Consider the following 25,932-nt stretch of genomic DNA (forward strand, 5'->3'; position numbering starts at 1 on the left):
CTGAAAAGAGAAAGTGGCAGTAGGAGGAGTACCCTAGAGGAGGCTGCTATAGCATTCTTTTGGAGGGTTACAGAGGTCCTGGGAGCACCCCACACCATGGAGGAGAACATTGCTGCCTTCATAGCCTATAAAATGCAGAGGATGGAGGAGGGCCAAAAAGTCTTGTGTGAGGCCCTCATATCGGAGGCTCTGGAGAAAGGTATGAGGGGCCAAATTACACCTCAGACACACCTTCGCGTTGGTCCTCCTCCTCCTCCTGCAGGTCCTCCTCCTCCTCCTACCTCTCCTCCAGGTCCTCCCAGTCCTCCTCCAGGTCCTCCCAGTCCTCCTCCTCCTGCAGGTCCTCCTCCTCCTCCTCCTCCTCCTCCAGGTCCCCCCAGTCCTCCTCCTCCTCCAGGTCCTACTTCTCCTGCCACATCTCCAACTGCACAGCCACAGCCCGGAAGGAAGCATGGAAGGAAGACCAGACAGTGATTGCCCTGGGTTCAGTCTGGTCGGCCAAAAGATGCAGCCTCTTGTGGTACCACAGCCTGGGGACATAGATGTCATCTGCTGCTATCCGGATCTCTGCGAATTCTGGACCAGACTGCCCTCCCTTAGATATGGACTCCTCAGGCCACCAATTTTGATGTTGAAGAATTGATGTCTGCCGTGGGAGTCCCAGGCTTCGCTAATTTCTCCTGTTGATCCAGTGTTGCCTTCCTCTTTGTTTGGTTCTGATCCCTTAATAAAGGATTTTTGTTTTGAATTATACTCTCCTATGTGTTTTACTTCAAAAAGGACAGTTTGTTTGTGAGGATTCAGGTACATTTCAAATATACAATGTGAAATGAACAAGGGACACCAACACCAAACAATCTCCTTGAGATTAAATAATAAAACATATCAATGGTGTTGGGGTAACTTGACACACAAAACACACCCAAAAATAATCTGGAGTAAAAATAAAAATAACATTGAACAAAGATCAGCCTTGGAAAAAATCCAAACATTAAAGAAAAAAAAAGGCTTAAAATCCAAAAAAAAAAAAATAAAAAATATAAAACTGTCAGATGTGACAACTAATAACAATATATTCAGGGAATCCCACTAAAAAAACACAAATAAAACTTTGTGAGAAGTGTGTGTGAATATGAGCAGCAAAACTACTTAATTCTTGTCACATTATAAAGAAGAAGAGAGTGCGCTGTATTAAACCATTTTTAACATTGCAGCGTGACGAAAGTGCTGTATCCATTGCGAACGCTAAGTTTACCAGAACGTGCTGTCCCGTGTCGGAATTTCTTCTGAGCATGCGTGGCACTTTGTGCATCGGAACAGGCCACACACGGTCAGAATTGACGCAATCGGATTTTGTTGTCGGAAAATTTAATCTCCTGCTCTCCAACTTTGTGTGTCGGAAAAACCGATGGAAAATGTCCGATGGCGCCCAGACACGGTCGGAATTTCCGACAACACGCTTCGATCGGACATTGTCCATCGGAAAATCCGACCGTGTGTACGGGGCATAACAGTGAAGGGCCTCTCACCTTGTCCAGCTACCTCTGCCTAACCAGGTGCAACCTCTTTAAGCACCATTCTGATATCTATCATTCTTGCCCCCCCCCCCAGCCAGTGACTGGACAGTGAAGGACAAGCAACACAATGATAAGCTCATCTGTCTGTAACTCTGCTTTCTCTTCCTATGAGCATGCTTCTTGTGTGCACATGACCTGATAAGCTCCTTGTGCTGAGTCTGATGACCCCCCCCAGTATGAGCTATGCAGTACAGGGACTGTAAGAGGTTGTTACCAAGTCAGACACAAGTATCTACACTCTATACAAAAAAAAAAAAAAATACATTAAATGATTTATTAATTATTATTTGTGTAATTAAAGTGTTACTAAACCAACGACAGTAAAATCAGTCTGTAAATGCAGTAAGGCATGTTTGTTCTCAGGCTTGTAATAAGCTCTCTCTCTATATCTAGCTTCTGTTGCCATCCTGGCATGTGAAACATGTAAGTCACGGAACAGTGGAAGCTTACACAACTGACTTCAGGACACCTTTCCCCTTCATCTCCGGCACAGTAGTGATGTCACAGAAGGTACATAGGCGCGCTGATAATATCGACCCTGCTTGTCTTAGTTGTTCCCTCTGGGGCCGTTTACATCACACTGGTTGCCTTTCTATCCATCCTGCTGACCACCATCCAGCTGTGGCATACACCTGGAGCTGGCAGGCTTTGCCAGCAGCCAGTACGCTCCCCCTTTTGGGAACTGAATTTCCCCCCTCCATTTCCTTGGATGGTGATTGATGGTGATTTATTTATAATGTCTTCTGTTTCACTTTCCTTATATTTTATTTAATTTTATAGATTCTCAAAATCTTTTTCTCTGTTCTGTTGGGGCCACAAGTATTTTGCAGAGCCCCAATGCCCCTGGCATCTTGTCTTAGTTGTTGCTAGGGGCTAGGGTCTTTATACTGGGCAGTTTCTTGGTTTCTTGCCCCCCCCCCCGCTTTTGCTGTATCAAGGCAGGATTTCAGCTGTCAAATGTCACCCTTTGATTGGCTACTGACATTTGGGGGGAAACCTGCCGTCCAACCAGGATTCTTACTCACCTTTGAATATCTTTTCCATGTAGTGTTTGTCAGCAGTAGGGATGAGCTTCGAGTTCTAGTCGAACTCATGTTCGACTCGAACATCGGCTGTTCGCAAGTTCGCCGAACAGCGAACAATTTGGCATGTTCGCGGCAAATTCGAATGCCGCGGAACACCCTTTAAAAGTCTATGGGAGAAATCAAAAGTGCTAATTTTAAAGGCTTATATGCAAGTTATTGTCATAAAAAGTGTTTGGGGACCCGGGTCCTGCCCCGGGGGACATGGATCAATGCAAAAAAAAGTTTTAAAAACGTCCGTTTTTTCAGGAGCAGTGATTTTAATAATGCTTAAAGTCAAACAATAAAAGTGTAATATCCCTTTAAATTTTGTAGCTGGGGGGTGTCTATAGTATGCCTGTAAAGGGGCGCTTGTTTCCCATGTTTAGAACAGTCTGACAGCGACATGACATTTCAAAGGAAAAAAAGTCATTTAAAACTACTCGCGGCTATTGCATTGCCGGTCCGACAATACACATAGAAGTTCATTGATAAAAACGGCATGGGAATTCCCCACAGGGGAACCCCGAACCAAAATTAAAAAAAAAAAATGACATCGGGGTCCCCCTAAATTCCATAGCAGGCCCTTCAGGTCTGGTATGGATATTAAGGGGAACCCCGGCCAAAATGTAAAAAAAAAATGACGTAGGGTCCCCCTAAATTCCATACCAGACCCTTATCCAAGCACGCAACCTGGCAGGCCGCAGGAAAAGGGGGGGGGACGAGGGAGCGCCCCCCCTGAACCGTACCAGGCCACATGCCCTCAACATTGGGAGGGTGCTTTGGGGTAGCCCCCCAAACCACCTTGTCCCCATGTTGATGAGGACAAGGGCCTCATCCCCACAACCCTGGCCGGTGGTTGTGGGGGTCTGCAGGTGGGGGGCTTATCGGAATCTGGAAGCCCCCTTTAACAAGGGGACCCCCAGATCCCAGCCCCCCTGTGTGAAATGGTAAGGGGGTACAAAAGTACCCCCACCATTTCACTAAAAAACTGTCAAAAATGACAAGAGACTTCTTCTTCCTTCATCCTTCTTCTTCCTCCTTTGTGATGCGTCTCCTCTTCTGACAGTTCTTAAATAATGGGGGCGGGGTGACCCCCTCTGATGCACGGGACATGACGGGACTTCCCTGTGACATCACAGGGAAGTCCCGTCAAATCACTGTGCGTCAGAAGAGGGCAGGGTCACCCGGTGGCCCCGCCCCCGTTATTTAAGAACCGTCAGAAGAGGAGACGCGTCACACAGCGGTAGCCTCCCTCCATGCCACCATGGATGCGGAGCGGCCCGGAGAAGAAGATAAAGAAGAGAAGAAAATGAAGAGAAGAGCAGGAGCCTCCCCCCATGCCATGGGTGCAGAGCGGCCCGAGAAGAAGATAGAAGATGCCGCGGAGGAGATGCTGGATGAGAACACTGGAGGAAGAACCAGAAGAAGAAGAAGATGAAGGAAGATAGAAGAAAGAAGAAGCATTTAAATAAAGGAATTGTCAAAAACTGTCTCTTGTCATTTTTAACATTTTTGACAGTTTTTTAGTGAAATGATAGGGGTACTTTTGTACCCCCTTACCATTTCACACGGGGGGGCCGGGATCTGGGGGTCCCCTTGTTAAAGGGAGCTTCCAGATTCCGATAAGCCCCAGATCCCACCGCCTGCAGACCCCCACAACCACCAGGGTTGTGGGGATGAGGCTCTTGTCCTCATCAACATGGGGACAAGGTGTTTTGGGGGGCTCTCTCGTCCCCCCCTCTTTTCCTGCGGCCTGCCAGGTTGCGTGCTCGGATAAGGGTCTTTTTTTTTTTTTAATTTTGGCTGGGGTTCCCCTTAATATCCATACCAGACCTGAAGGGCCTGGTATGGAATTTAGGGGGACCCCCACGTCATTTTTTTTTTTTTTTATTTTGGTTCTGGGTTCCCCTGTGGGGAATTCCCATGCCGTTTTTATCAATGAACTTTTATGTGTATTGTCGGACCGGCAATGCAATAGCCGCGAGTAGTTTTAAATGACTTTTTTCTTTGAAAAAATTAAAATGATAAAATGCCATGTAGCTGTCATGCATAACCACAAATCCTCCCATAACACATCCACCGGGTCAAGGCCCCATCTACCAAGCATCCCGGGATCCACCCAGTAATAGCCCACAGGGCACACTCAAACCCACCCAGACCACCGATGGAAAATTACCTACTGTACCAATGGGTACCCAGTGGGCAGGCGTGGGAACCCCAAGGCGGATACAAGGGCTATAGACACAGTAGAAGGCTGCAGGGGGCGAAAAAGGACCTGGAAAAGGAAATTACCAATATAAATGAATGAAGGGATTATGGCTCCGTGCTCAAAAAGTTTTGGATACACAAGCCGACAGTATATAGGGCTAACATAGCCTCAAGAAAATACTTACTATTTGTGCAAAGTAATAGGGGAAGGGAAAGTAACAGGGTACCCAATATGCTGGCTTATTTAAGACAAGAATGGCAGATGGAAGTCACTCTAAACAAAAAATGAAAAAATAAAAAATAAAAATCAGATAAATTAAATACATGGCTGGGATTTCAAAAAACATTTGCTGCATAGCTATTATTGCAAAGCCTGTGCATATGCCCAGTAATGGCTAACTCACCAAGGAATCCAATCTTGCTATTAGAGTAATAGGAGCCAATAGAACAAGGAATGGTAAAGGCAGTTTAGTCATAGACCATTGCTCTGCAGGAAAGCAAAATTAAGCAGTATTATAGTAAAACAAAGGGGAGATCCAAGGGAAACGCACCACTAAGGAAATTACATACCTTATTGAATCCAGCAAAAACATGGGTACCCTGAGACCGCCGGCATAGGAATGGCCGGGTTCACCGGCCTCTTAAACCCCCCACACACGTCCGGCGTCTGACGTCGCCGAGGCATGTGAGCGGACGAGAGTCGCCACTGCGCATGCGCCCAGTCCTTGACCCAGTATCCTACATGGTCCAGGGGGCTGTGCGAGACAGTCTGACGCTGCCGTGTATGATACATGCAGCGCAGATCACAGTGGGCGGCCAAACCTGTCAATTGACAGAGCCGCCAGTCACCGGAGGATACAGAGATGGTAGGGGATCCTCTCAAAACAGTGGCTAGGGGTGGGCGAATGCTGATAGGAGCAGCATCGCCCTTGGGTGTCCATACAGCCAAGGTGTCTGTATTAGCTCAAGATCGCCCAGTGAAGATTCAGACCACGTTCACCCACGGCAATACCCCCACACCTTTGGGGGGACGAGGGGCATCCCCGTCGAACGTGCAATAAGCCAGGCACGACAGCCACCGAGCAAAAATATAGTTCAATCAAAATATGAAAACTTCATAGAGGAACATAATGGTTCAAATACAAAATCTGCATACATATTTTAATGCATAGAGAATAAATGAATAATAGCTAATGAAAATAGATAAAAAATGAATAAGGAAAGAAAAAATGAAAACCATAAAGGAGATTTGTTTAGGGTCGCAGATATATGATATGACTATGTGTTGGGGAAGGAGATTTGAGGGTGATACCACCAGAAGTAGTTATATAAATATGAATGTGTTTCGTCCACATATACCTCAAACTTCATTATAAAAATGATTTGAAGCTTATGTACTCCTTTAACCCCAGAAACTTTGTTGCTTCAAGGGTATGTATCCACTTGGTTTCAAGTTGGAGTAATTTTTGATCAATGCCCCCCCCCTGATGTGTGGGGGGACATGCTCCAAAGCAGTGAAACTGATCATATGAGGGTTATAGTTGTGACTCTGTGCCACGTGTCTGTTGATGGTGGTAGATGTGGTATGTTTGTAAATGGGTTTTATGTGGTCCCTGATTCGTATGCAGAAGGGTCGTTTTGTTTTTCCGACATAAAAGAATCCACATCGGCATGTGACTAGATACACTACTCCTATGGTTTGGCATGTAATTGTTTGTTTAATTTTATGGATATGACCATTGGAAGCGGCGTCTCTCGCAAGTCATGTATGAATTCACATATGTCACAATTTCCACATGGAAAAGTGCCAAAGGTATTCAAGGCCAACATTGATTTTGGGGAGTGATGGCTCATTATTAGACGATCTTTCAATGACGATGAACGTCTATAAGTGATGTCCGGAAGAGGTTTAATATATTTTTTGATTGTGGTGTCAGCTGTAATTATATGTGAATAAACTATTGCTATTTTATCATACGGTATTTCAATTATTGGCTGGCACCGTGATAATCCCTTAACCCTCTCTCTACTCCTTGTATTTATACTATTGGGATGAGGTGCCGTATTGTTATGAGGACTATCGAGTCATTCAATCCGCTTTAATGGAATGTTACATTCAGCTTGAGTCTTGGTGACTGAGCTTTGGTTTTTGATATTTATTTAACATTTTAAAAAATCTTGGTTATTTATAATTAGAAAGTTTTATGTTTTTTCTTATATTGCTTTTTTAATTCCAATCAATTTTTCAAGATGATTTGTCTTTTGTAGTCTCATTTAAATAATCTTTTCTATTTCAGGAAGTTTAGTTACTATTTGGGTGGGGGTGCATATGGGGTCTGCAATCCCACATTTTTTAACTCATTATATGCTATATGTAAAGTAGTCCAGCAATTCCAGGTCTTGCTTTGCGATGACACCATGGGGTTGATTTACTAAAGACAAATAAACTGTGCACTTTGCAAGTGCAATTGCTCCAAACCTTCACTTTGCAAAAAATACCCAATCTTGTGCAGGGAAAATTTAGGAAAAACTGTATTTTTGTTTGCACATGATTGGATGGCTATGATGAAGCAACTGCACTTACAGAGTGCAACTGCGCTTTGCAAAGTGCACAGTCTGTTTGCCTTTAGTAAATCCACCCCATATGCCAAATGTATTAGTCATAGCATGCAAATGTCAGCTCTACATTTTTATTGAACCCCACCTTCAATAAACTGCTTGTTTCTGTATTAGAAATTGCTGGAAAGGTTTATAATCCCTCACATGTTTTTATTGCTCAATGTGTCTTTATTGCATAAAGTGTGTGTCCAGGCTTTTGATATTAAAGTGATACTACAAGGGGCGTGGCTTGACGGCCCGTGTGGATGGCTGTTTAGACCCACAGTTCCACAGTTAAACCAGCCTAAGCGGCTCACAGAGCGGCTCCAGAGAAGGGAAAAGGCACCCACCGAGTAGCCCGGACATCCTAGCAGTACAGGTGAACCATGTCCAAATGAAGGAAAGATGCTAAGCTCACTGCCTACTTCACCTTGCCAGGCCTGGCAAGCGGCCAAGATGGTAGTGGCGGCGGTGGCCGTGAAATGTCGGTGCGGCTCTCCTCCTCACAGTCCAGTTAAAGCCTCATGCTGCCTTCGGGAATCCCGCGATCTCCTGACCCGCAAGGTGAGTGCTCTCCTACCAACTCACCCACAACATCCAGCCCTGCTAAAACTAGGCTCAGAACAGAAGAGCCACAGCAGACCCAGCCTGTTACAGCTACCTAATATACAAAGCAATAAAAGTGCAGCGCAAAAACTTGAGAAAAAATAGAGTCCTTTAAAGGGCATATATTTCTCTTCTGTAAACTTTCTTCTTGTTAAAAGACAACCCACATACTTCAGCATTACTGAGCAAATTGACTGCTTACCAGATGGAAAGTCAAAGTAGGCATAATTACCACCGATGCTGGGGATACTTGGATCAGCTGATCTGACAGTCCGGGGGCGGAGTCTCACGTCACCCGCTGTCATCTCACAGCTGTTCGGATGCAAACAGTCTGGTTTATCTCCGCTCGTGGATGTTTTTAAATAGCGCTACCTTTTTTATGGACTGTATTCCGATCCATTTAAGTTAATAAAATATATTGAGCCATATGGAACGCTCTTAGATGTCCCTTCCTTTTTTCCTGCTTTACCGCATCTTGTAGTGACTGTATCACCTATCGCATTGGAGGACAAGCTGCCGGACATTATTTCAGACTGTCAGATCAGCTGATCCAAGTATCCCCAGCATCGGTGGTAATTATGCCTACTTTGACTTTCCATCTGGTAAGCAGTCAATTTGCTCAGTAATGCTGAAGTATGTGGGTTGTCTTTTAACAAGAAGAAAGTTTACAGAAGAGAAATATATGCCCTTTAAAGGACTCTATTTTTTCTCAAGTTTTTGCGCTGCACTTTTATTGCTTTGTATATTATGTCATTTGGGCTTGGTGTTTACCCTTTAGTGTTCAGCTTGCAATTAGATTGATTTTGTTTGTTTGCGCTGATTGTACATATCTTTTGTTACAGCTACCTGCCTGTTCTCTCTCCCCCCGCCACAGCAATCGTCAGTGCTGGATGCCTTCCCTGCCAAGATCAGCCACTGTCTGAGAATACCATGAAGAGCATGCTGCTCTCACTGAGGCCAACTTTATATACTGATTTATCCACTGCTATTTCCACATTATCTACAACTATACATCAGCATGATCAAACCATTATTCATATAGAAACAAAAATGGAAGACATGCTCTCAGCACATAATGAGCTAGTGGTTTTGCAGACCATAAAGATGAACTCTAATTAATCAATCTAAAGCTCGCAGACCTGGAGGACCGCTCCAGGCATAATAATATCAAGTTCCGCATTGTCTCAGAGTCAATCCAACAATCAGACCTAGTACAATACCTGTAGTCCCTGATGCGTGCCCTTTTACCTTACCTAACAATACGTGACATGGAGATTGACAGGGCACACAGACTCCCCAAGCCACCACACCTCCCTGCCTCCACACCCAGAGATGTATTAGCCCGCGTCCACTTCTTCATGATGAAAGAGAAAGTCATGTATGCAGCAAAGCAAGCGGTGAGGCTTCCTGACCCTTTCACCAACATCGCTTTGTATGCTGATTTATCCAAGGCAACCATGGAAAACCGCAGACAGCTGGTGACTATAACCAAAGCTCTTCAGAAACGTAAAATCCCATATAAATGGGGCTTCCCCACTAAGCTGCTCATTACACACCCAAACAAAACTCATGCAGTGCAGAGTCAACTCCTGAGGAACTGACGCATCATTTCAGAAGAAATACTACCGGACCCTTTTGACCAACTTTCAACACACATGGAAACCAGAGGAGCTTATCAAGATGTCTGAAGTCACAGAATATACCCTTCTCTGCACCCATCTCACCAAACAGCTAGGAAACTGCAGTGCTCTGATTCAGTACCCGCTTGCCTGTTCAGTGATTCCTGTCCCATGTTGTAGACAAAGGACCACTTTCCCCCACCTACTGTTTGCAGTAGTTTCTACACATTGAGCCCGGGTTTCGTTAGTTACAGGGCTCTCCCATTTTAAACACAGACCCCCCTGAAACCAGCACCAGACAACCTCCAATCACCTTCCAACCAATTAGTTCCCTGATTTCTCCTACATTGGATGAGCGACAACCCACACTGCCCACACTACATAGAGACAGACTAGCAAATCGTTCTAGACCTATCAATTACCACCCTTACCTGGGGACTAGGGATGAGCCGAACACCCCCCGGTTCGGTTCGCACCAGAACCCGCGAACGGACCGAAAGTTCGCACGAACGTTAGAACCCCATTGACGTCTATGGGACTCGAACGTTCGAAATCAAAAGTGCTCATTTTAAAGGCTAATTTGCATGGTATTGTCCTAAAAAGGGTTTGGGGACCCGGGTCCTACCCCAGGGGACATGTATCAATGCAAAAAAAACTTTTAAAAACGGCCGTTTTTTCGGGAGCAGTGATTTTAATGATGCTTAAAGTAAAAAAAAAAAAAAGTGAAATATTCCTTTAAATATCGTACCTGGGGGGTGTCTATAGTATGCCTGTAAAGTGACGCGTGTTTCCCATGTTTAGAACAGTCCCTGCACCAAATGTCATTTTTAAAGGAAAAAATCTCATTTAAAACTGCTTGCGGGTTTAATGTCATGTCGGGTCATGGCAATATGGATGAAAATCAGTGAGACAAACGGCATGGGTACCCCCCAGTCCATTACCAGGCCCTTTGGGTCTTGTATGGATATTAAGGGGAACCCCGCACCCAAATTAAAATAAGGAAAGGTGTGGGGCCACCAGGCCCTATATACTCTGAACAGCAGTATACAGGCGGTGCAAACAAGACAGGGACTGTAGGTTTGTTGTTAAGTAGAATCTGTTTGTAATTTTGAACATTTTTAACGTGTTTAGCTCCAGCCAAAAAATCTTTTCTAAGCTTTTTGGAAAACATAGGGAAGGGTTATCACCCCTGTGACATTTGTTTTGCTGTCTTTCCTCCTCTTCAGAAGATTTCACCTCACTTTTTTGTCCCAATGAAAAATGTTTTTTGAAAATGTGGGTTTTTTTGTGGAACAAGGATTGGAAAGCATCAGTGGAAAGGAGAAATTGTTTTCCCATATTAACTCTTACAGGAGAGAATTTCCCTTCCTAGGGGTAGATTTCATCTCACTTCCTGTTGTCTCCTTCCGTTTGCAAGTAGGAGTCGTTTGTAAGTTAGATGTTTGAAAGTAGGGTCCTGCCCTATATACTCAGCAGAAATTTGGGCCTTAGGTGTTGCTGTGGCCACAACACTGTAAGCCCTCACAGGGCCCTGCTGTGAAATATTAGATCAAGAATTGTAATTACATGCCCCTGTTGAACAGGAGCTGAAAAATTAGGCCTTAGGCACTGGTGCTGGTGCCACAACACTGCAACCCCTCACAGACACTCTAGTTGTAACGCAGGAACGAGCCCTGCTGCAAATTATTGCTTCAAAAATTGTAATTACACGCCCCTGTTAGACAGGGGCAGAAAAATTGGGCCTTAGGCACTGGTGCTGGTGCCACAACACTGCAACCCCTCACAGACACTCTAGTTGGAACGCAGGAACGAGCCCTGCTGCAAAGTATTGCATCAAAAATTGTAATTACACGCCCCTGTTAGACAGGGGCAGAAAAATTGGGCCTTAGGCACTGGTGCTGGTGCCACAACACTGCAACCCCTCACAGACACTCTAGTTGGAACGCAGGAACGAGCCCTGCTGCAAAGTATATCATCAAAAATTGTAATTACACGCCCCTGTTAGACAGGGGCAGAAAAATTGGGCCTTAGGCACTGGTGCTGGTGCCACAACACTGCAACCCCTCACAGACACTCTAGTTGGAACGCAGGAACGAGCCCTGCTGCAAAGTATTGCATCAAAAATTGTAATTACACGCCCCTGTTAGACAGGGGCAGAAAAATTGGGCCTTAGGCACTGGTGCTGGTGCCACAACACTGCAACCCCTCACAGACACTCTAGTTGGAACGCAGGAACGAGCCCTGCTGCAAAGTATTGCATCAAAAATTGTAATTACACGCCCCTGTTAGACAGGGGCAGAAAAATTGGGCCCTAGGCACTGGTGCTGGTGCCACAACACTGCAACCCCTCACAGACACTCTAGTTGGAATGCAGGAACGAGCCCTGCTGCAAAGTATTACATCAAAAATTGTAATTACACGCCCCTGTTAAACAGGGGCTGAAAAATTGTGCCTTAGGCACTGGTGGTGGCGCCCAGAACCAAAAATGTTCTTACAAGCTATCAGCGTGATGATTGAGGAGGAAGAGGATAATTACTCAGGGATAGTCACTCAGCATCAGCATAGGCAGTCTTTGAAGGGATCTGAGATTTAAAAAAAAATTATTCGGTTACATCAGCATCAGGTGCTTGGTAGCTGGTGGTGATCCAAGACTCATTCATTTTTATGAAGGTCAGCCGATCGACCGAGTCGGTGGACAGACGCACCCTGTGATCGGTTACCACGCCTCCAGCAGCACTGAATGTGCGTTCCGAAAGAACGCTGGATGCAGGACAGGCCAGTAGCTCAATTGCATACTGTGCAAGCTCTGGCCAGTGATCCATCCTCAAGACCCAGTAACCCAGAGGATTTTCGGTGGGAAAGGTGTCCAAGTCTGATCTTGCCCCTAGGTATTCCTGCACCATGTAAAACAGACGCTGGCGATGGTTGCTGGAACCGATCATACCTTGGGGCTGCGGACCAAAAAATTGTCTGAACGCATCGGTCAGACGGCCACCTTCTCCACCGCTCCTTCTTTGACTGACCGAAGCCTCAGCAACACGTTGTCCAGAAACAGGAGTTTGTAACCTCCCAGTCTCTGGGAACGCGTTGCACAGACCTTTCTGCAAGGCCTCCCGAAGATGTTTCATCCTCTGCTCCCTCTGCGATGGCAAGATAAGGTCCGCAACCTTACCCTTGTAACGTGGATCAAGGAGGGTTGCCAGCCAGTATTGGTCCTTCTCCTTGATACCACGAATACGAGGATCCTTACGCAGGCTTTGCAGGATCAGGGAGGCCATGCAGCGTAGGTTTGCTGAGGCATTCGGTCCGGAGTCCTCTGGGTCACTAAGAACGACATGGTCCGCAGCCACCTCCTCCCAGCCACGTACAAGTCCATGTGTTTCTTGGGACTGATCCCTTAAAGACTGCTGCTGATGCTGAGTGCCAGGCTCCACCTCCATACTGACACAATCTTCCTCCTCCTCCTCTTCCTCCTCGTCCTCTTCCTGTGTGATCGGCGGGCACGCAGGAACACTGTCTGGATAAAGGGGGCCTTGAGAGCTAAGGAAGTCCTCCTCTTCCTGCCTCTGTTCTGCCTCAAGTGCCCTGTCCATTATTCCACGCAGCGTGTGCTCCAACAGGTGGACAAGGGGGACAGTGTCACTGATGCATGCACTGTCACTGCTCACCATCCTCGTGGCCTCCTCGAATGGTGACAGGACAGTGCATGCATCCCTGATCATGGCCCACTGGCGTGGGGAAAAAAAACCAAGCTCCCCTGACCCTGTCCTGGTGCCATAGTCGCACAGGTACTCATTGATGGCCCTCTGCTGCGTGTGCAGCCGCTGCAGCATGGCCAACGTTGAGTTCCACCTGGTGGGCATGTCACAGATTAGGCGGTTCTTGGGCAGGTTAAACTCCTTTTGGAGGTCCGTCAGCCGAGCACTGGCATTATATGACCGGCGGAAATGCACACAGACTTTCCTGGCCTGCCTCAGGACATCCTGTAAGCCCGGGTACCTGCCCAAGAACCGCTGCACCACCAAGTTAAGGACGTGAGCCAAACAGGGCACATGGGTCATTTGTCCCTGTCGGAGGGCAGAGAGGAGGTTGGTGCCATTGTCGCAAACCACCATTCCTGCCTTAAGTTGGCGTGGCGTCAACCACCTCTGAACCTGCCCCTGCAGAGCTGACAGAACCTCTGCCCCAGTGTGGCTCCTGTCCCCCAAGCACACCAGCTCAAGCACCGCATGGCATCTTTTGGCCTGCGTACTTGCGTAGCCCCTTGAACGCCTACGGAGCACTGCTGGTTCCGAGGAAGAGGCCATGGAGGAAGAAGAAGAGGAGGGGGTGGAGGAGAGAGGTGTGTCACAATCAGCATTTTGGAGGCGTGGTGGCGGAACAACCTCCAACACTACTGCACCTTGTCCTGCATCCTTCCCAGCTGCCAGCAGAGTCACCCAATGCGCCGTGAAACTTAGGTAACGTCCCTGTCCATGCCTGCTGGACCATGAGTCAGCGGTAATATGCACCTTACCGCTGACCGCCCTGTCCAGCGAGGCATGGACATTGCCTTCCACATGCCGGTAGAGAGCCGGAATCGCCTTCCGTGAGAAAAAGTGGCGTTTGGGTACCTGCCACTGAGGAACCGCACATTCCACAAACTCACGGAAGGGGGCAGAGTCTACCAACTGAAAAGGCAGCAGTTGAAGTGCTAGCAATTTTGCCAAGCTAGCATTCAACCGCTGGGCATGTGGATGGCTGGGAGCAAACTTCTTTCGGCGGTGCAGCAGCTGGGGCAGGGAAATTTGCCTGGTACAATCTGACGTCGGTGTACCAAAAGCAGATTGCCCACAAGTACTTGGCTGTGACACACCTAATTCTACACCTTCATTCCTCTCACTGCAGGTCTCAGAGAGGACTGAAGGTCTAGTGGGGTTGGAAATCTCAGCTGATGAGGAGCAAGGAGAGATCCTCTTTGTTCTTTGGTGTGGGTCTTTTAGATACGCTTGCCAACGAACTGCATGGCAGGTCAACATATGTCTGGTCAAGCATGTGGTACCCAAGCGGGAGATGTTTTGGCCACGCGAGATACGCTTGAGACATATATTGCAAATAGCAGCGGTGCGATCTGATGCACTCGCCTCAAAAAAGGCCCACACCAAAGAACTTTTTGAATAACGCGCAGAGACTGCAGCGCCCTGCACATGTGGAGCTTTGGGGTGTGATGCAGTCAATGTGCTGCCCTTAGGCTGGCCCCTGGAGGGCATCCTGCCTCGTTGGTGATGTGCTGCCGCCTCCTCCTCCTCCTCTCTCCTATCAGGCACCCACGTTGAGTCAGTGACCTCATCATCCCCTCCCTCCTCATCACTGGAGCAAACCTGGCAGTATGCTGCAGCAGGGGGAGCATGACTGCCAGATTGCTGTCCTTCTTGGGCACCCCCTCTGTCCGCGCTCATGTTACTGCCTTCATCGAGCTCAGTATCGTCATCAGAGCCTTCCAAACGCTGGGCATCCTCCTGGAGCATGTACCCAACACTGTGGTCAAACAGTTCGAGGGAATCCTCATGAGGACATGGTGGAGCTAGGGAAGGAGTCACTGATGACATTGAGCTGAGGGAAGAGGCCGCTGCTTTGCCAGACAAAGCACCCTGGGCATGGGTGAGAGAGGATGAGGAGGATGAGGACGGCTTGGTCATCCACTCGACCAAGTCTTCCGCATGTTGCGGCTCAACACGGCCAGCTGCCGAAAAAAAGGCCAAGCGTGTCCCATGGCCACGTGCTGATGAGGATGCACCGTCTCCACGACCAGCACTAGACACAGAGCCTGCTTGCCCTCTCTTATTGGCTTGTGACTGTCTGCCTCTCCTTCTTGGCCTTCCAGACATACTAATGGCCTGTAGCTGCACTAAGCTGGGATAGAACACCTGTAATTTTCTTCAAGTAGCTTTATATACTGTAACCAGACAAGCCTGCCTGTCAGTAGGAAGATAACAGGAACGGATCTAGCTGAACACTGTGAGCAGGACGCACTGTACTAAATGTAAATAGTCTAGCTGCCTGACCGTGGTACTAATAGGATCAAATAGAACACCTGTAATTTTCTTCAGGTAGCTTTATATACTGTAACCAGACAAGCCTGCCTGTCAGTAGGAAGATAACAGGAACGGATCTAGCTGTACACTGTGAGCAGGACGCACTGTACTAAATGTAAATAGTCTAGCTGCCTGACCGTGGTACTAATAGGATCAAATAGAACACCTGTAATTTTCTTCAGGTAGCTTTATATACTGTAACCAGACAAGCCTGCCTGTCAGTAGGAAGATAACAGGAACGGATCTAGCTGAACACTGTGAGCAGGACGCACTGTACTAAATGTAAATAGTCTAGCTGCCTGACCGTGGTACTAATAGGATCAAATAGAACACCTGTAATTTTCTTCAGGTAGCTTTATATACTGTAACCAGACAAGCCTGCCTGTCAGTAGGAAGATAACAGGAACGGATCTAGCTGTACACTGTGAGCAGGACGCACTGTACTAAATGTAAATAGTCTAGCTGCCTGACCGTGGTACTAATAGGATCAAATAGAACACCTGTAATTTTCTTCAGGTAGCTTTATATACTGTAACCAGACAAGCCTGCCTGTCAGTAGAAAGATAACAGGAACGGATCTAGCTGAACACTGTGAGCAGGACGCACTGTACTAAATGTAAATAGTCTAGCTGCCTGACCGTGGTACTAATAGGATCAAATAGAACACCTGTAATTTTCTTCAGGTAGCTTTATATACTGTAACCAGACAAGCCTGCCTGTCAGTAGGAATTTAACAGGAACGGATCTAGCTGAACACTGTGAGCAGGACGCACTGCACTAAATGTAAATAGTCTAGAAGATAACAGGAACGGATCTAGCTGAACACTGTGAGCAGGACGCACTGCACTAAATGTAAATAGTCTAGAAGATAACAGGAACGGATCTAGCTGAACACTGTGAGCAGGACGCACTGCACTAAATGTAAATAGTCTAGAAGATAACAGGAACGGATCTAGCTGAACACTGTGAGCAGGACGCACTGCACTAAATGTAAATAGCAGGAACGGATCTAGCTGAACACTGTGAGCAGGACGCACTGCACTAAATGTAAATAGTCTAGAAGATAACAGGAACGGATCTAGCTGAACACTGTGAGCAGGACGCACTGCACTAAATGTAAATAGTCTAGAAGATAACAGGAACGGATCTAGCTGAACACTGTGAGCAGGACGCACTGCACTAAATGTAAATAGCAGGAACGGATCTAGCTGAACACTGTGAGCAGGACGCACTGCACTAAATGTAAATAGTCTAGAAGATAACAGGAACGGATCTAGCTGAACACTGTGAGCAGGACGCACTGCACTAAATGTAAATAGCAGGAACGGCTCTAGCTGAACACTGTGAGCAGGACGCACTGCACTAAATGTAAATAGCAGGAACGGATCTAGCTGAACACTGTGAGCAGGACGCACTGCACTAAATGTAAATAGCAGGAACGGATCTAGCTGAACACTGTGAGCAGGACGCACTGCACTAAATGTAAATAGCAGGAACGGATCTAGCTGAACACTGTGAGCAGGACGCACTGCACTAAATGTAAATAGCAGGAACGGATCTAGCTGAACACTGTGAGCAGGACGCACTGCACTAAATGTAAATAGCAGGAACGGATCTAGCTGAACACTGTGAGCAGGACGCACTGCACTAAATGTAAATAGCAGGAACGGATCTAGCTGAACACTGTGAGCAGGACGCACTGCACTAAATGTAAATTGCAGGAACGGATCTAGCTGAACACTGTGAGCAGGACGCACTGCACTAAATGTAAATAGTCTAGAAGATAACAGGAACGGATCTAGCTGAACACTGTGAGCAGGACGCACTGCACTAAATGTAAATAGCAGGAACGGATCTAGCTGAACACTGTGAGCAGGACGCACTGCATTAAATGTAAATAGTCTAGATAGAAGATAACAGGAACGGATCTAGCTAAACTGAATACAGTGTATATATATATATATGCAACACCTGGGATGCATATATATACACAATACACTGTAAGTGCAGCTAACTGACTGACTGTTCTGCCTAATCTATCTAACTCAAATCAAATGACACTGTCTCTCTCTCTCTCTATCTCTCAGCACACCGGAACACACACTACACAGGGCCGCCGTGCAGGCGGCCTTATATAGTGTGGGGTGTGTACTAAATCCCCTGAGCCATAATTGGCCAAAGCCACCCTGGCTTTGGCCAATTACAGCTCTCTCTACTGACGGCGCTGTGATTGGCCAAGCATGCGGGTCATAGTGCATGCTTGGCCAATCATCAGCCAGCAATGCACTGCGATGCCGCAGTGAATTATGGGCCGTGACGCGCCACACGAATTTAGCGCGAACGGCCCATAACGTTCGCAATTCGGCGAACGATCGAACAGCCGATGTTCGAGTCGAACATGGGTTCGACTCGAACACGAAGCTCATCCCTACTGTGGACAACCTACCCTGCCTTTACTCCCTCACAATGGCTTTCAAAATAGTCTCTATAAATGCCAGGGGCTTAAACTCTCCAAGGAAAAGATCTGCACTTTTTAGAGAAGCCAACAGTCAAAAAACTAAAAAAACTGATGTCCTCTTAGTGCAGGAGACCTGCATCTGCTAAAACTCCCAGGTTCACCTTGAAAAACTATGACCAGGTCTTTTTAGCTTCAGGCTAGAAGAAGAAAAACTGAGTCCTCGCTGCCATATGGGACACACTACAATTCAAGCTACACCAATCCATTGCAGACCCCCAAGGCCGCTTCCTAATTCTCATATGTGACTTTAACCAAGTCACCTACACACTGATAAAAATATATGGGCCAAACAAGCAATAACTGCGATTCCACAAACAACTATACAAGAAGGTAACACAAATCCAAAAAAGGAAGGCTTCTTCTTGGTGGTGACTTCAACATAATTGGGGACCCAAATCTGGACACTACATCCACAGCTAAACACCATTGACCTGCTCTAAACCCCTTTCTTCAAACTAACAATCTCTTTGACCCATGGAGATGCCAACACAGTAATGAATGAAACTTCCTATTTCTCCTCCTCTCAACTCTCATACTCCCGTATTGACTTCTTTCTTGTTGACAAAATCACCCTTCAGGACGTGACAAACTCAGAGACTGTATCCATTACATGGTCGGATCATGCACCTGTCTCCATTACTCTGGTAAACTGTAGACCTAGAACAACTCGAATATGGAGGCTTGATGATTCTCTCATCACAAATCAGAGCAACATTCAAAAACTCACTACTGAGCACCACTCCTATTTTGAACGACCAACCGGACACAGATCGGTTTGTACTCTGGTTGGCATATAAAGCCTACATGTGTGGACTCCTAATTAAAGTTCACAGTAATGTTAAGAACTAGAGGTCTAAGCAAGTTGACGAGGTCCTTTCCCAAATTACCCACTTAGAGAACCAAAACAGACTCCCTGCCACAAACTATCCAGCAAACTCCTCGAGCAGTGGCAAAAACTCTGCTCACTTTTACTCTATAAATTTGAAAACAACCTTAAATTAACTAAAGCCAAATACTATGCCTTAGGTAATAAGGCTGGAGCTTTATTAGCCCAACAGGTCAAAGCCCACGTTAAGTGTAAAATAGCTTCCCACCACCACCCTACCACCAAACAACTTCTTACAAACCCACAGGATATAACTAATGCCTTTGGCGATTACTACTCCTCTCTCTACAACCTTACAAATGACATAGCTACTCCTCAACCAACAGACCAAAACATATAAAGCTTCCTATCCTTGTCTGACCTCCCAACTATAACCCCTACCCAATCGGTGGAGCTCTCCCAACCATTCTCAGATGAAGAAACTCTAAAAGCCATCAATACTCTCCCTCTCCAAAAATAACCTGGAGAAGATGGCTACACTAACTAATTTTACAAGAAATTCACCAAACTCGTCACCCCCCACCTCACTGCACGCTTCAACTCTGCTGCCACCTCTGGTTCCATACCGATTGACATGCTACATTCAATTATCACCACCATCCCCAAACCAGAGAAAGAACCTACTTCTATGACCAATTACAGGCCCATATTGCTCCTTAACACAGACGTAAAAGTATTTGCCAAAGTCATTACATCTAGATTGCTAAAATGTCTTCCTTCTCTAGTGCACCCTGACCAAGTTGGCTTTATGCTGGACAGACAAGCTCTGGATGCAACTAGAAGAGTCCTCAATCTGATTCATCAAATCGCCCGATCACGAAAGCTTTCTCTGCGTCTATCCCTAGCCGTAGAGAAGGTGTTCGATAGAGTGCACTGGGGATTGCTGAAAGCAGTACTATCTACATTTGAAATCACAGGCTGGTTTCAATCTGCGATACTCTCACTTTATTCAAACCCCTCAGCTACTGTTAACTGATGGAACCCTGTCTAAACCGTTCTGGATCTCTAATGGCACCCACCAAGGTTCCCCGCTCTCCCCTCTCATTTTTGCTCTAATTATGGAACCCGTAGAAGTGAGGATTAGAGGGGACAAGTACACGTAATACATGGAAAATAACATAAGCCTCTTTGCCGATGATGTCATACTTCTGATCACAAACCCAGATCAATCCATGCCTGCGATTCAAGACATCATTACCCAATTTAGTTCAACTTCCTTCTATAAACTTAATTCCTCTAATGCCCCGTACACACGGTCGGATTTTCTGACGGAAAATGTGCGATCGGAACGTGTTGTCAGACATTCCGACTGTGTGTGGGCTCCATCGGACATTTTCTATCGGATTTTCCGACACACAAAGTTTGAGAGCAGGCCATAAAATTTTCCGACAACAAAATCCGATCGCGTCAATTCTGACCGTATGTGGCCAGTTCCGACGCACAAAGTGCCACGCATGCTCAGAAGAAATTCCGAGACGGAACAGCTCGGTCTGGTAAAATTACCGTTCGAAATGGATACAGCACTTTCGTCATGCTGCAATGTAAAAAATTGTTTAATACAGAGCACTCTCTTCTTCTTTATAATGTGAGAAGAATGAAGTAGTTTTGCTGCTCATAGTCACACAGACATCTCACAAACTTCTTTCTTTATTATTAATCGGGATTCCCTCAATATATTTTGATTTGTCACATCTGACCAAATTTCTATTTTTTTGTTTTATTTTGTATTTTTTTCAAGGCTGTTTTTATTTTTTTGGGTTTTTTTTTTTTTTTTTTTTTAAGGCTGTTTTTATTTTGTGTTTTTTTGGGTTTTACTCTTGAATATTTTTGTGTGTGTTTTGTGTGTTAAGTTACCACAACACCATTGATATCTTGTATTATTTAATCTCAAGGAGATTGCTTGGTGTTGGCGTCTCTTGTTAATTTCACATGTATATTAGAAATGTACCTGCCTCCTCACAAACAAACTGTCCTTTTTGAAGGAAAACACACATAGGCAAGTATAATTGAACCAAAAATTCCTTTATTAAGGGCTCACAACCAAACAAAGAGGGAGGCAACGCTGGAGAAACAGCAAAAATTGGTGAAGCCTTTGGCCCCCAGGGCAGACATCAATTATTTAACATCAAAAATGGTGGCCTGAGGAGTCCATATCTAAGGGAGTGCAGTCTGGTCCAGAAGTCCCAGAGATCCGGGACATCTGTGTCCCCAGGCTGTGGTCATACAAGAGACTGCATCTTTGGCCAGACCAGACTGAAACCAGGTCATCACTCTCTGGTCTTCCTTCCACGCTTCCTTCCACGCTGTGGCTGTGGTGGTGGAGTTGTGACAGCAGGAGGAGGAGGGGGATGGGCCAACTCACTCAGGTGGGTATTGGGTGTGATTTCACCACTCACCCCCTTACTTAGGACTTTATACAGAAGGTCCTCACACAGCTTGCAGCCATGCAGGCAAAGGCCTCTTCAGGAGTGGGGGTGGCTCTGAGGGATGCAGAAGCCTCCTGAATGAGCCTGAGCGCAGAATCCTGCATGTGACTCCCCTTCCTGGGTCTTTTCTATGGAAGGCGGAGGGGAGGGACCTGCGATACGGTCAGGCTCCTACTGGGCCCAGGCTTCTCCTGGCTGCCACTTAGCCCCGCCTCCTCCTGGCTGCCACTAACCCCCGCCTCCTCCTGGCTGCCACATTCCACAGCCGCCTCCTGGATGCCACATTCCAGAGCCTCGTCCTGGCTGAGGTCTTCCTGTGTATGAAAAAGAGACATTGTTTTAGTTTTTTAGTCATCAATCACACACAATTTTTACCTCATGATTGTTGCAAATTGAATGTTAACAAATATAGCAGACTATCCTTCTGAGCCCAGCATTTTTTATTCTTGTCCCAATTATTTTTGCCCACTACTGTCTATTGATATGTAAAACACTTTATTAAATCAGCAATTAGTGATTAATAATAACATCCAGTAAATATCTTTTATTTATTGACCAGAAATATGTAGAAGAATGCTATACCTAGCTCAAGCTGGGCTCATCCAGTTCTTCCTGGCTGGAAGTCCCAGGTTGGACATCGGAAGCCTCAGCTGGGGTGGAAGATAGGGTGGAAGGAAGGGTTGAGAGGGATTCCCTGACTCCAGTCTGGTCTGACAGAAATCGCAGTCTCTCATAGTACCACAGCCTGGGGACATAAACGTCATCTGCTGCAGCTCCGGATCTCTGGGAATCCGTGACCTTCTTGCGCTCCCTAAGATAAGTGCTCCTCAGGCCACCAATTTTTGCTTTTAAATAGGGGATGGTTGCTGTGGGGACCACCGGCTTCACCAACTCCAGCAGTTTCTCCAGCGCTGCCTGCCTCTTTTGTTTATGATTATAATGTGGATGTTTCACCTGCCACAGACAGGGCAGCTCCCTGTATTTGTCTATGAACAGGGGGAGGAAGTTGTGGTCATTGAAGCCATCCATTTTATCTGCCAGACACAACACAAGACAAACCCTAATGTCAGGCAAAACTCTCCTAATCTTGTTACAATATAGGCCTCAATCTAGAAGCAGTATAGGCCCAAGTTTAGATCTTACCTTCGTTCTCACGATCGGCGCCTCCGATACTCCTTCCTCCGCTCACAGATCGTACGTACTACGCACACGCGTGTTACGCTTTATACACACTGCGCATGCGTGTAACTCCGCCCGCCCCTGACGTTCTTTCTAGTCTATTCCCTGCCCCTTTTCGTTCGGCGCAGTGGGGGAAGAGCACATGGCGGAGACACAGCAGGTGCGTCACTTCCTGTTTACTCGGCTGCCAATGGCGCCGAATTTAAAAAAGTACACAGTATTCAGAATCGCCGTTTTCGGCGATCTGAATACTTTGAAGTGTAAAGGAGGGATGGGGGGTCTTTTAGACCCCCCATCCCTCCATAAAGAGTACCTGTCACCACCTATTACTGTCACAAGGGATGTTTACATTCCTTGTGACAGCAATAAAAGTAAAAAAAAAAATAAATACATTTTTAAACACAATTTATAAAGTAAAAAAATAAATAAAATAAATTAAAAAAAAAAAAAAATTTTTAAAGTGCCCCTGTCCCCGCGAGCTCGCGCAGCGAAGAAAACGCATACGGAAGTCGCGCCCGCATATGTAAACGGTGTTCAAACCACACATGTGAGGTATCGCCGCGATCGTCAGAGCGAGAGCAATAATTCTAGCCCTAGACCTCCTCTGTAGCTCAAACCTGGTAACCGTAAAAAATTTTTAAAGCGTCGCCTATGGAAATTCATAGGTACCGTAGTTTGTCGCCATTCCACGAGTGCGTGCAATTATAAAGGGTGACATGTTTGGTATCTATTTACTCGGCGTAACATCATCTTTCACATTATACAAAAAAATTGGGGTAACTTTACTGTTTGGATTTTTTAAAATTCATTAAAGTGTCACTTTTCCAAAAATTTGCGTTTAAAACACCGCTGCACAAATACCGTGTGATAAAAAATATTGCAACAATCGCCATTTTATTCTCTAGATTCTCTGCTAAAGAAATATATATAATGTTTGGGAACTCTAAGTAATTTTCTAGCAAAAAATACGGATTTTAACTTGTAAACACCACATTTCAAAAATAGGCTTAGTCGTGAAAGGGTTAAGGCATCAAATATGTCCTTTGGGGAGATGTTGGAGATGGTGGACATCCTGAAGAAGGTCGACTATGATGGGAAGTATGGACCTTACCCCAACCCCAATGTCAGAAATGCCAAGATCATGGCGAAAGTGGTCAAGAGTCTGCACCGGAATTTCGGGGTACGACGATCGAAAGATCGGACCTCAAATTAAGAGAGCACGAGCAGTACAGAAAGATCCGGAGAGTGCTGCAAAAAAGTAAGTAGTTGTGCTGTGTTCCTCTATTCTTTATGTTTATTACGTTCATGCTGCTCCATGTGCTTTTATTAACTGTTATCCAGTTTTAAAAGGCAACTTTCATGTTCATGGGCACATTATTCGTTTGTATAAAACATTGTTCGTTCGGCCTAGAAAACACCATTGTTTTGGCCATATGCATTTTCCCACATTTTTTAGGGCCTACTTGTCTGAAACTAATTTGGTTGTGTAGATGTGTTTGTTACTAGAATGAAATGCAAACTAGATTCTGTGTAAGGAGATGACACTCAGCAGCTGTTTATACATCTGGAGGAGCACTAGTGTGGGACACAAGAACACCCTTTTTATTAGGGGATCCCACACAGGTGCTCCAGTGTATACTATAGGGGTGTCTCCATCTGTGAAGCTTGGACAAAACAGGTAAAGTATTGAAGCTTCCCAAAGGACACTAAAAATGCAACATCTTGGAACTCTGCCAAAATAGACAATTGTACCCCACTTCCAAGCAATGTTTCATATTTATAGTTCTGCCATCAAATATCCGTGTGCTAAGTATACCATTTTTTTTCTACATAGGGGAGAAAAGACTCGGAGGACACCCCTCATCCGAGGAGACCAGAGACCCCCCACCTCTGGAAGAAGGGGAAATCCACCCAAGACAAGCATAGCAAACATTAAATACAATAAAATGTGATGTTAAAGGATAAATCTTACCTTAATATACTCCTTCTGCAGGACCTGGATGATGGCAGAACAGGTCTCTGGGATAATGATCCCCAGAGCCTGGGGGGAGGTGCCTATTGAGAACTTCAAGTCCTGCAGGCTTCTCCCCATCGCCAAGTACCGCAGGGTGACGAGGAGCCTCTGCTCCGGAGTGATGGCTTGCCTCATGCAGGTATCCTGCCTGCTAATATAAGGGGTCAGCAAAGCCAACAAACGGTGAAATACGGGGTCCATCATCCGGAGAAAGTTTCTGAAATCATCAGGATTATTCTCACGGAGCAAAGGCATATGACAGAACTGGTCACGCTGAAGCAACCAATTCTTGGTCCATGAATACCTCCCCACCCTGTTCATGGACTGGACTTGTGTCAAGGTTAGGCCCCCGCACAGCACAAACTCTACGAGGAGTACGTATACGCATCATGGCTAGAAAATGGTCGGCTGCTCAGAATGAAGTAACAGAACGCACTGAAGAACAGCAACCTGAAAAACAGTAACGAACGAACAAGAACACAATGACTGAGTCACGCGTAGCTTGCTGCACGCACTGAAGAGCAGATACAAACCCGCAAGCACAAACTGAACAGCAGAAAACGATCTGAAAACCACGAGTCTGAAAAAGTGCGAATCGTCTCTCATCAAACTTTTACTAACACGAGATTAGCAAAAGGAGCCCAAAGGGTGCCGCGCTTGGTTCTGAACTGGCCTTTTCTAGTCTCGTTGTACGTGGTGTACGTCACCGCGTTCTTGGCGATCGGAAATTCCGACAACTTTGTGCGACCGTGTGTACGCAAGTTTGAACCAACATCCGTCAGAAAAAATCCATGGATTTTGTTGTCAGAATGTCTGATCAATGTCCGATCGTGTGTACGGGGCATTAGTCCCTAATCCTCCCGCTGAATCTCACAAACAGACAGAAGTCCCTCCTGGAAGGATCTCTTCCCTATTCTTGGACTAGTCAAACTATCCCATACCTAGGGATAAAGTTAACCCCCTCACTACCTAACCTCTATGATCTTAACTACCATGACTTCCAAAAACTGCTTCCTCAACTATTAAACCGTCTGCACACAACAGGCCTATCTAAACTAGGAAGGATTGCCTCCTTTAATATGTTAATCCTCCCCAAACTACTCTACTTATTCCGCACAGTATTTTTACCTATACCCCATTCCTTCTTTACCTCAATACAAAAA

The sequence above is a fragment of the Aquarana catesbeiana genome, linkage group LG03, assembly GCF_042186555.1.
Source record: "Aquarana catesbeiana isolate 2022-GZ linkage group LG03, ASM4218655v1, whole genome shotgun sequence".
NCBI classification, from domain to species: Eukaryota; Metazoa; Chordata; class Amphibia; order Anura; family Ranidae; genus Aquarana; species Aquarana catesbeiana.